The sequence below is a fragment of the Eleutherodactylus coqui genome, chromosome 1 (assembly GCF_035609145.1).
Source record: "Eleutherodactylus coqui strain aEleCoq1 chromosome 1, aEleCoq1.hap1, whole genome shotgun sequence".
Taxonomy (NCBI): domain Eukaryota; kingdom Metazoa; phylum Chordata; class Amphibia; order Anura; family Eleutherodactylidae; genus Eleutherodactylus; species Eleutherodactylus coqui.
Genome location: NC_089837.1, coordinates 244,877,336 through 244,889,911, shown reverse-complemented (window position 1 = coordinate 244,889,911; position 12,576 = coordinate 244,877,336).

Genomic DNA, 12,576 nt, shown 5'->3' with positions numbered 1-12,576 from the left:
GCCATGGCGACAGGCCGGGCTCTATCACGAGAGTCGTCCGGAGACACAAAGGAAGCGCGATCCCTCTGTGAACTTTTTCCCTGCCGCGATCTACTAAGATCGCGGCAGGGAAGGGCTTAACAGTGGGGGGCGCATCTCCGATGCCCCCCCCCCCCCCCCCGCTGTTGCAGCGGGAGGCTGGCTATGACTGACAGCCGGCTCCCGCTGCAGGATAGCGCGAGGTCAGTCATGATCTCGCGCTATCCCGATGACGTACCGGTACGTCATGTTGCGGGAAGTACCAGGCTCCCATGACATACCGGTACGTCATGGAGCGGGAAGGGGTTAAAAAAGCCCCCACCGGATGTCCAGCTTCATCATTATGTCATATGTGATGGATCTTGCGCCCCAAACAGCCTCTCCCGAACCAAAGATTGTGAAACAAATACACAAGACACTTTCATTTGGTGTTTAATTGACAACATTTTATTTGAAATAACATTATATTTTTATTCAGTGTTTCAAATGTAAGATCAGACCAATTAATAAGTAGACACTGAAAATGGCGCACCTCCGACTCACGAAGAGTCATCATCCAGCACTCAGGAGAGGAAAAACCCCCTGTGGAGGAAACCTCTGGGGAGCCATGGCTGGAGGACGGCCCTCCCTCTGGGCTTAGGGGGTTAATGCCAATATTTACAGCATATTTTATCAGAATTGATACATTTCATCATACTTACAGTAATACATCCTATAACAGAACATATGATAGTTATTAGTAAACAAGGCGAGGGCAAAGCAGAGGCCCCGTGTGATGCCTAATGGAGATATCCAAATGTGACCTCTCCGGGCAGTGGATACTGGATATGACGGAGATCTGGCTGCAGCATCTGTCACCCCATGGATCGCTAGGGATAAAAGGCATGATCTGGCTGGCTGCGCAGTTATGGCTGTTTGGGCTGGCTAGGTAAATATGGCTGATCTGGCTGGCTAGGCGGGTGTCCCCTCCTCCCTCACAGATGGTGAAGCTCCAGGTCTCCAGACACACCAAGCACCACGCTGCATCTGCCTGTAAGCCCTTCCGTCATGGAGTTTTCTTGGATAGGCTCTTTATGACATAGGCCTAGCTGTGGATGACATCAGCACAGTTGCCATGGTGACTGCAGGTGTTTATCACAAGGCCTCATCCACTTGATTTCACCCATAATTAACTGTTTAATGACTGATACTGTGCTTTTCTACAGAAGCCTATTTAAAAAATAAGATAAAATGATTGCAATGTAAAGTAGGTATGGTAAATGTTAACCCCTTAGTGACAAAGCCTTTTAGTTTTTTTCTGTTTTCGTTTTTTCCTTCCCCTTTTTAATAAAATCGTAACTCTTTTATTTATTCTTCGACGTTGCTGTATGAGGGCTTGTTTTTTTCGGGTCGAGTTGTTTTTTTCAGTGGTATTATTTAATGTACCATACACTGTACTAGAAAAACTTTTAAAAATTTCTAAGTGGAGAGAAATGGAAAAAAATTAAATTCCGCCATCTTTTGGTACGTCTTATTTCTACGGCGCACAAAGTGCATCAAAAATGACATGATAACTTTATTCTATGGGTCAGTACAATGACTACGATACCAAACTTATATAATTTTTGTTTTTGCTGTACTACTTGTATTTTTTTTCAAAGATATTTAATTTTTTAAAATCATTTTCTGCCGCCATCTTCTGCGCGCAACAGCTTTTTTATTTTTCTGTTGACATAGTTGTGCGATGGCTCATGTTTTGCAGGACGTCCTGTAGTTGGCGTTGGCACCATTTTGGAATACATACGACTTTATCATTGCTTTTTATTGCATTTTTCTTGGAGACAGGGTAACCAAAAAAGCGCATTTCTGATGTTCTTTTTTTTTTTCTGACAACGTTCACCGTGTGGGGTAAATAATGTGTTACTTTGATAGATATCACTTTTATGGATCATACCAAATCATACAATGATACCAAATATGTATTTTTGTTTTATTACTTAGATTCCTTTATTAAGCCCTTCATGACGCGGCCCTTTTTTTTCCATTTTCGTTTTTTCCTTCCCCCTTTAAAACTGGATTAACCCCTTAAGGACATGGCCTATTTCAAAAGCCATAGCTTTTTTATTTTTCTGTCGACGCGGCCATATAAGCGCTTGTTTTTTGCGTGGCAAACTGTAGTTTTTATCGGTGCCACGTTTGGGTACATAGATTATATTGTAAAACTTTTATTATTTTTTTTTTAAATAACAGGGAGAGAAAATGCATCAATTCTGCCATAGATTTTTTTTACAGCGTTAATCATGCAGCATAAATGACACGCTAAATTTTTTTCTGCGGGTCGGTACGGTTACAACGATACCAAAATTCTTATTTTTTTTAGGTTTTTACACTTTTTTGCAATAAAACCCCCTTTTTTTTTGGAAATCTTTTTTTTTTCTCTATAGCTGCATTCAAAGTCCTGTAACTTTTTTATTTTTTTATGTACGGAGCTCTATGAGGGCTTTTTTTTTTGCGAGACGAGATGTAGTTTTTATTGGTACCATTTTGGGGAATGTACAGCTTTTTTGTTCACTTTTATTGCATTTTTGGGGAGGCAAAATGCTAAAATTTAGCATTTTGCCTCTTTTTTTTAATGTTTTTTTTTCGTTCAAAAAGTATTTTATTCTGAATTTTCAATTTAGAAAACATACATTCAACCAAGATGGGCACAATTAATATAATGCGGATTATTGTCAAATACTGTAAATAAACGTGCTTTCGCAGCAAGTAATTGAGTATGTTCTCATTTTTCTCATCTCTCCTATGGCAGATCTTCGCTGCCCAAACATATTAAAGGGGTTCTGACATCAAAAAAAAAAAATTGTACTCACCTTGCCTGGCCTGGCCCGATCGCCAGGCATGTCCCCTCCAGCCGGCATCTTCTTCTGTGCCTTTAAAGCAGAGCAGGAGCGGTCAAAAAGACCGCTTCCTGCTCTGGTCCGTCCGTCAGGCACTTCCGAGTGCTGCGCATGCGCAGTGGAGACGCAGCCCGTCCTGACTCCTGTCAGAGGGCACCTCTCCACTGCGCATGCGCGCGATCCCGGAGCGGCGCGGCTCGTGCAGACAGAAGAAGAGGAGCAGCGCCTGCCGGGAGATGACCCCCCGATGTCAACAACAACAGAAGACAAGGTATTATCTTTTTATGCTTTAGCAGCCATTAAACCATGGGTTCCCTGGGTCCATTAGGCACACCAGGGAACAATGGCTGCTAAAGCATAAAAACATTATTCATGTCAGAACCCCTTTAACTTTTAAACCAAGACAAGGACAGGACTAACAAACAAGTATAACCGGGGAGAGGAGGAAGGGAACAGGTGGATTTCTGGTGATCGGTCAGGGGTGATGGAGTAGCTCACAGGGGGGGGGGGGGGGGGGCACACCCAGGTTCTGGGACACCCCCAAGTTTGCTATAGCCGTCCCGACTCCACCCAAGTTTTAAATTTCTCAGAGGATCTAAAGGCGATCCACATCTGCCAGGTATGGTAGAAATTCGCCTGGGTGTCGCACTCCTCCGCCCCCAGCTTGTCAAAGTGCATGAGGTCGTTCAGCTCCTCCACCCACATTGCTCTAGAAGGAGGTGTCGTGGTTTTCCAGAGTCTGGGAATAACTCTTCTGGTCGTGAGTATGAAGAATCTTAATATGCTTTTCTTTACATTTTTAATTACATTTTTAATTGGGCCTGGGAGGACGGAGACAAGAGCCATCTCCTGAGTTAGATTTAATTGTGTCTTACAGATGTAGTTATGTAGCTCTATCGTTTCCTTCCATAGGTCAGCCACTCCGGGACAGCTCCACCAGATATGGGACATATTTCCTCTGTCTGCGTTGCATCGCCAGCAGCAGGGTGATGTCTGCGGGAAGATTTTGTGGAGATGGTCGGGGGTTCTATACCATCTGGATAGAATTTTAAAGTTTAGGTCCTGGGCTTTGCAAGCCGGGGACAATTTATGACACAGGAGCCAGGCTCTCTCCCAGTCCTCCTTTGGCAGTCCATGCCCCAGTTCTCTCTCCCAGGCCACGACATATGCAGGTTTCTGGGCCTCTGCCTCCCGATCCAGCACCATCTTGTATATAGATGAAATCCTATGTCTCTGTGGGGTCGAGGACACCGTCATTTGTTCGAAGGGGGTGAGGGAGCTCATGAGGCTCACCCGAGGGACCAGGGACCCCACAAATCCTCTTAGTTGAAAGTATTGTAACCAGGAGCCAGGGCGTGTTTCCCCCTCTCCCACGATCTCAGACAGGGTCTTTAGATTCGCATTGGACATAACATCTCTAATTCTCGGCATTGGTGAAGTGTGCATACCTAGTATGGAAGATCCATCTAGCGTTGTCTTAAATTGGGGATTGGATATGAGGGGGGTTAAAGGCCCCGGCACTGAGACTAATCCATTTTTTTGGCCAAAGTCTGTCCAGGTCCGGCATAGCTGGCCAATAAACGGGGAGATGTTGGGTATTGCATTTATCAATTTAGATGGGATCCATGCTACTCCCCGCAGGGTTCTCGGGACCAAAGCGTGTTCCGCCGCTACCCAAAGCTTCTGGTTGTCCTCTTTAAGCAGGTCTAAAATACAATTTGAGAGGCACGCTTTGTAGTAGAGGGTAAAGTTGGGTAGCCCCAACCCCCCTTTTTCCTTTTGTCTGGTGAGCAACGAGAAGCGCATACGTGGCTTCCTTCCTCTCCAAACATACGCAGTGATCAGGGTTCGGAGGCGTTTTAAGTAATAGTTTGGTAGTTTTACCGGGACCGTCTGGCATAAGTATAGAAATTTCGGGAGGGAGTCCATTTTAATAACATTGACCCTACCACTCCAGGACAAAAACAGTGGTTTCCATTTATTGAGATCCCTTTCCAGCTCCATCAGATATGGGAGAAAATTAAGTTTAAGGGCCTGCGTGGTATCTGACGGGAGTTGAATTCCCAGGTATTTTATTGAGGAGCGTCTCCATCTGAATGGAAACTGTGTCTCCAACTGTGTTGCCTCGGCTTGTGGCAGGGTCACGTTCAAAATCTCTGATTTTTGTGCGTTTACTTTGTAATTGCTTATTCCGCCGAAACGTCTAAACTCCTCCAGGACCACGGGAAGCCCAACTCGTGGATTGGACAGATATAAGAGCAGGTCGTCCGCAAACAACGCCATCTTATGCTCGATGTTCCCTGTCCAGATCCCTCTGATTGAGTCGTTTTGGCGGATCGCATTTGCTAACGCTTCCATTGTTAGCACATAAAGGAACGGGGAGAGGGGGCAGCCCTGTCTAGTCCCATTGGATATTTGGAAGGCATTCGACAGGGCTCCATTAACTCTGATTCTAGCAGAGGGATTGCTATATAAGGACATAATTCGGTCTTTCGTCTTCGGTCCCACCCCTATTTTATCCAGTGTGGCCGAGAGGAAGTGCCAACTGACCCTGTCGAATGCCTTCTCTGCATCGACCGCCAGGAGGCACAGAGGCTCCCCGGAGGCCTTTGCCCTGGCTATCAGTGATAGAGATTTTACCGTGTTGTCCCTAGCTTCTCTGCCCGGGATAAAACCCACCTGCTCTCCATGAATCAGTAGTGGAATGGTGTTTTGTAGGCGTGTGGCAATCATTTTCGCAAATAATTTAATATCTATATTGAGGAGGGATATGGGTCTATAGTTGCCACAAACCGAGGCGTCTTTCCCTGGTTTGGGAATAACTGAAATATGAGCTATTAGGGATTGTGGCGGGAAGGAACACTCCCGCCCCACCGCGTTGAAGGCTTTGAGAATTAGAGGTGAGATCTCTTTTTGGAAGACCTTGTAAAACCAGGCTGTATAGCCATCTGGCCCGGGGCATTTGCCTACTTTTAGTTCTTTGATGGTTTTTTCGAGTTCACTCACACTGAAATCTTCGTCTAAGCTCCCCGCTTCTTCTGTTGTCATTCTTTTGGGGGCATTAAGGGTCAGGTATGCCTCTGTCTCCCTGTCTAAGCTTTGATCTTCACGCTGTGTCGAGTCTTTAATATTGTATAGTTTGGAATAATACTTTTTAAATTCCTCAAGTATGTCCTTTGTTGCGTGTACATGTCTTCCCCCCTCTGCCTGTATTTTGGTGACATGTGCGGGAGATGTTCTAGGATGGAGGGTTCTAGCTAGCCAGCTTCCACATCTATCTTCATATTCAAAGGCCCCTCTACGTAATTTGTTTCCATATGCTAGAGAGCGTTGATCAAGGATTTTAAGAATCTGCTGACGTATGGAGGAGATTTCCACTTTAAGAGTGTCGCTTTGGGATTTTTTGTTGGCCTCCTCTTTGGCTTGTAGATGTGAGATAAGTTTACGTAGGTTCGCTGAGTTTTCCTTTTTAAGCCTAGTTCCATGGGAGGTTAAAATTCCCCTAATGAGGCATTTTAGTGCCTCCCACTGGATGGGGGCTGGTGTTTGGTCATTTTTATGGGTCTCTATGAACCCTGCGATTGCTTCTTTAATGTCGGTGACACACAAGTAGTCTCGGAGCAAGTTGTCGTTAAGCCTCCACGAGGTGGCTCTCGGGCGGCCCGCACGTTCCATGAACCCTCCGTACAGCGGAGCGTGATCGGACCAAATAAAGTCCCCCAGGGAGCACCTCGGGGACCAGTCCAGCAAGTCCTGTGAGACCAGGAGCATGTCTATGCGGGTGTAAGTGTTGTGGACTGCCGAGTGAAATGTGTAATCCCTGGTCCCTGGGTGAAGGATCCTCCACAGATCCACTAAGTGTAGGTTGTTTAAGGTTTTTTTTAAGTAGATGTAGTGCGGATCGGGGTACAGAGGTCCTACCTGATGAAGAGTCCATCTCTGGGTTCAGAACCAGGTTCCAATCTCCGCCCAGGATAATTTTGGATCCACTTGCGAATTCGGCTAGGGTCTTCAGCATCCCGATGGCGGTTGACACCTGTTCCTGATTAGGGAGATAAACGTTAGCCAGAGTAAATATCTTATCATTCACTACTAGTTTTAGGAAGACATATCTGCCTTCTTGGTCTATAGAGGTGTCAATCACATTGTGTCTAAATCCTCTGTGTAAGGCAATTGATACGCCTCCCGCTTTCTTCGTGGGGTGCGGGCTATGGACCCAGGTGGGGTAGAGTTTGGAGCTGCATGATGGGACACAGTCTATTTTAAAGTGTGTTTCTTGGAACATAGCTACCTGTATTCTTTTCTGGTGGAAATGGCGCAATATCTGGCTCCTCTTCGGGGGGATGTTCAGGCCCTTGGCATTATATGTGCTGCATGTCAGGTCAGCCATGTTTATCCTCAAAAGGGAGGGGCCTTTCCGTTTGGCTCTGACCACTTTCTCCAGTAGGGGGGGACTTGGGAGGCAGGGGGAGGGGAAACACACAAGGTAAACCACATAAAATCAAGAACAAGAAAAAAACAAATAATCATTATCGCACTGAAAGTCTATCCTCACTCGATAGTTAGCGAGGGCTAACCGAGCCTTCGCCATAAGCTATATTAGCAAGAACTAGCAAATTTACGGGTTGTCGCTCCCAACCCCTATGACTCTGAACCTTTAGTATTGCTATTGAACCTCAAAACCCCCGTGGACCCCAAGAAAGTCCCGAACTCGCTTTTCTTCCATCTGTTTCTCCTCTCTCCGATGTATGAGTGGCCTGTGTTCGGTATGAATTCTGTCAGATTGGTTTAACCCCCTTGGGCGCTTCGGGTTCTCGGCTCTCCCTGGGCCTCTCTCTTCTGCGGCGTGCTCTGCGTTCCACTGTCTGCCATTCGCTTCTTGGTGGTGGAGTCGGGAGGGGGGACGGCTTGGGCCAGTCCAGCAGAGACACCTGTAGCTCAAAGGTACCTAGGAAGTTGGGTAGGTCGCCCAGTCCTCGGAATGTGGCTGATTTGCCTCCTTTGTTGGCGCAAAGCTGAAACGGAAAGCCCCACCTATACACAATTTCTTTTTCTCGGAGTAATGTGAGCAGCGGTTTCAGGTCCTTTCTTAGTTGAAGGGTGCGACGTGATAAGTCCGTCAGGATCATTAGCGGGACCCCTTTGTAAGACAAGTTGTTCTCTTTTCTCGCTTGTTGGAGGATTTGTTCTTTCAGCTTGTAGAAATGCACTCTACATATAATATCTCTCGGTCTTTTTGGATCGGATGGTTTTGGGCCTAGGGCACGATGAATTCTGTCGATCTTCACTTCCGATTCCGGCGGTCTTTGTAGGAGTTTGTTAAAGAATTCTCTTGCCCATTTCTCTAGCTGGGTGTTGTCAACTTCCTCCGGAAGGCCTCTAATTCTTAAGTTGTTCCTACGATGACGAACAGTTCGGAGATTTGCTGGGAGTGCTGTGAGAGCTCGAGCGCGTGATCATTCACGGTATTAGAGACTATTTCTTGCTCCCCCTCTATCTCTTCTAATCTCTGTCCCAGATGCCGGATATCCTGTTGTAGGATCGCAATGTCCTTTTTATGCGAACTTTCCATCTTTTGGAAGAGGTCACTTATTTCGTTTTTGGTGGGAAGCGCACGAAGATGCTCCTTCCAATCCCATTCCTCAGGTGAGGTGTCAGGTCTTGGGGGGTAGGAGTTCATTTCTCTGCTTGCGGTTCTCCCCTGTTTCGCGCTGGCGGGCTTCGCGGTGCTTATGGCGAGCCCTGGTGACGCAGGTATGGACGCTGGCGGACTGGGGCTATCTGTGGCATGTGCCTCAGTCCCTGACTCCCATCTCCTGGGGCTGCTTGCATTGTTCCCTTTCTGAGGGAGTCTCTGTGGCAGGGGCTGCTGCGGCTGGGGGGGGCTGCCCTCTCCTTCACTGCTGAGTTGCAGGACCCTCACTCCCCTGACTTCTTCTGCCCGGGGCTCTTCTGACTCCCCTTCCTCTGAGATCTGGGGTGGGTTATGGAGCTGCCTGACCGGGTACATGTGGGCTGATGGTGTGGTGGAACAGCGCTTACCCCGTTCTGCCGCCGGCTTCTATGCCTCTGCTGCCGCTTCGTCCGCCAGCTCACTCCTCTCTGCTGTTCCTCTTGAGCGGTCCCCTTCGTGGTGTGGCACGGGGGACTCGCTTTCTGTTGCTGCTCTTCTTACTGAGCCGGCGGCTCTACTTCGGGGTTTGCCCTCCTCTCTTCTGTCGGCGGCGCCATCTTGGCTGCGGCGCCGCGCTCCCCGCTGTCTGCCATGTCACGGAGGAAGCCTTCCAAACCTCCCCTCCGGTGGGTCGGCGTCCTCTTGGGGTGGTCCTGTGATCTTCTTCCTACCATCTGCCTGGTAAGAGGGGTCTTGGGGTCCTCTTGGGTCGGGTTTTTGCTCTTGGGGCCGGGAGCGATGTGAGGTAGCGTCTCACTCGCTCATCTGCTAGCCACGCCTCCTCTTATTGTCTTTTTTTAACGCTTTTTGCCGTACAAAATAAAAAGCATGTTCAACTTTTTGTACACGTCATTACGGACGCGTCAATACCAAATATGTGGGGTTCTATTTTTTTTATGCTAATATTCAAAAAAGCACAAAATAGGGTTTTTTTTACATTTTTTTTTACATTTTTCTTTTTTTACATTTTTTAAATCTTTTTTTTACACAATTTGAGTCCCTCTGAGGGACTTGCAGCACTGTACCTATGATAGCTGTGATAAGGCTTATACAGCGATCATAGGCATTTGCACTACAAGACGCCAGTGTCTGGCGTCCTGTTGCCATGGCGACAAGTCGGGCTCTATCACGAGAGTCGTCCAGAGACACAAAGGGAGCGCGATCCCTCTGTGAACTCTTTCCCTGCCGCGATCTACTAAGATCACGGCAGGGAAGGGCTTAACAGTGGGGGGCGCATCTCCGATGCCCCCCCCCCCCCCCCCCGCTGTTGCAGCGGGAGGCTGGCTATGATTGACAGCCGGCTCCCGCTGCAGGATAGCGCGAGGTCAGTCATGATCTCGCGCTATCCCGATGACGTACCGGTACGTCATGTTGCGGGAAGTACCAGGCTCCCATGACATACCGGTACGTCATGGAGCGGGAAGGGGTTAAAAAAGCCCCCACCGGATGTCCAGCTTCATCATTATGTCATATGTGATGGATCTTGCGCCCCAAACAGCCTCTCCCGAACCAAAGATTGTGAAACAAATACACAAGACACTTTCATTTGGTGTTTAATTGACAACATTTTATTTGAAATAACATTATATTTTTATTCAGTGTTTCAAATGTAAGATCAGACCAATTAATAAGTAGACACTGAAAATGGCGCACCTCCGACTCACGAAGAGTCATCATCCAGCACTCAGGAGAGGAAAAACCCCCTGTGGAGGAAACCTCTGGGGAGCCATGGCTGGAGGACGGCCCTCCCTCTGGGCTTAGGGGGTTAATGCCAATATTTACAGCATATTTTATCAGAATTGATACATTTCATCATACTTACAGTAATACATCCTATAACAGAACATATGATAGTTATTAGTAAACAAGGCGAGGGCAAAGCAGAGGCCCCGTGTGATGCCTAATGGAGATATCCAAATGTGACCTCTCCGGGCAGCGGATACTGGATATGACGGAGATCTGGCTGCAGCATCTGTCACCCCATGGATCGCTAGGGATAAAAGGCATGATCTGGCTGGCTGCGCAGTTATGGCTGTTTGGGCTGGCTAGGTAAATATGGCTGATCTGGCTGGCTAGGCGGGTGTCCCCTCCTCCCTCACAGATGGTGAAGCTCCAGGTCTCCATACACACCAAGCACCACACTGCATCTGCCTGTAAGCCCTTCCGTCATGGAGTTTTCTTGGATAGGCTCTTTATGACATAGGCCTAGCTGTGGATGACATCAGCACAGTTGCCATGGTGACTGCAGGTGTTTATCACAAGGCCTCATCCACTTGATTTCACCCATAATTAACTGTTTAATGACTGATACTGTGCTTTTCTACAGAAGCCTATTTAAAAAATAAGATAAAATGATTGCAATGTAAAGTAGGTATGGTAAATGTTAACCCCTTAGTGACAAAGCCTTTTAGTTTTTTTCTGTTTTCGTTTTTTCCTTCCCCTTTTTAATAAAATCGTAACTCTTTTATTTATTCTTCGACGTTGCTGTATGAGGGCTTGTTTTTTTCGGGTCGAGTTGTTTTTTTCAGTGGTATTATTTAATGTACCATACAATGTACTAGAAAAACTTTAAAAAATTTCTAAGTGGAGAGAAATGGAAAAAAATTAAATTCCGCCATCTTTTGGTACGTCTTATTTCTATGGCGCACAAAGTGCATCAAAAATGACATGATAACTTTATTCTATGGGTCAGTACAATGACTACGATACCAAACTTATATAATTTTTGTTTTTGCTGTACTACTTGTATTTTTTTTCAAAGATATTTAATTTTTTAAAATCATTTTCTGCCGCCATCTTCTGCGCGCAACAGCTTTTTTATTTTTCTGTTGACATAGTTGTGCGATGGCTCATGTTTTGCAGGACGTCCTGTAGTTGGCGTTGGCACCATTTTGGAATACATACGACTTTATCATTGCTTTTTATTGCATTTTTCTTGGAGACAGGGTAACCAAAAAAGCGCATTTCTGATGTTCTTTTTTTTTTTTCTGACAACGTTCACCATGTGGGGTAAATAATGTGTTACTTTGATAGATCTCACTTTTATGGATCATACCAAATCATACAATGATACCAAATATGTATTTTTGTTTTATTACTTAGATTCCTTTATTAACCCCTTCATTAACCCCTTCTTTAAAAAAATCATAACTCCTTTATTTATCCATCGACGTCGCTGTATGAGGGCTTGTTTTTTGCGGGACGAGTTGTAGTTTTTAATGGTGCTTTTTAAAGTACCATACAATGTACTGAAAAACTTTAAAAAAATTATAAGTGGAGTAAAACGAAAAAAAATACGACATTCCACGATCTTTCAGTGCGTCTTGTTTTTACGGCACACAAACTAAAATAAAAGCTGCCATGACACCTGCACAGCTCCCCCGATTTCACATCGGAGGGGACATGTGGGACCCCCGAACAATAGCCGTGATCGGCCGTTCGCGTGTCAGCTGTAGTAAACAGCTGACGCCCGCGCTGTATGCAGAGAGGTCGATGCGCGACCTCTCTGCATACATACCTTGACGCTCCAGGATGTAAATGTACGTCCTGGAGCTGGAGGGGGTTAAAATATAGTCATACCTCTACTTTTGTCGTCTTCGTCTTTCACCGATTTACAGTTTCACCGATTCTTCATTGCAGAACCTTGCCTCTTCTTTCATCGCTTACTTCTAGATTTGCCCACATGACCTCGCTGCTAACAACACAGCCATTCATTCACTGCTCCAATCACAGCCATTCATGGATGAATGGCTATCATTGAACTTTCCAGCTCTGGCTACTAGATGGATCTTCCTAAGAAAGTGGCCATTCAATGTATGTGGTCCAATATACAGTACTAAAGAGCTCCAAATAGCCTGTTAGAAGGAGCTAGGTTGATACTCGAGCAAGAGACATGGCGTTGAACAAGCAAGTAGGCTGAGACCGGGTAATTTCTGCTTACCTCTCTGGGTTCAGGACAACGTCTGCAGCCAGCCCATCGCCAATGTTGCTTATTGTAATACCTCTGTG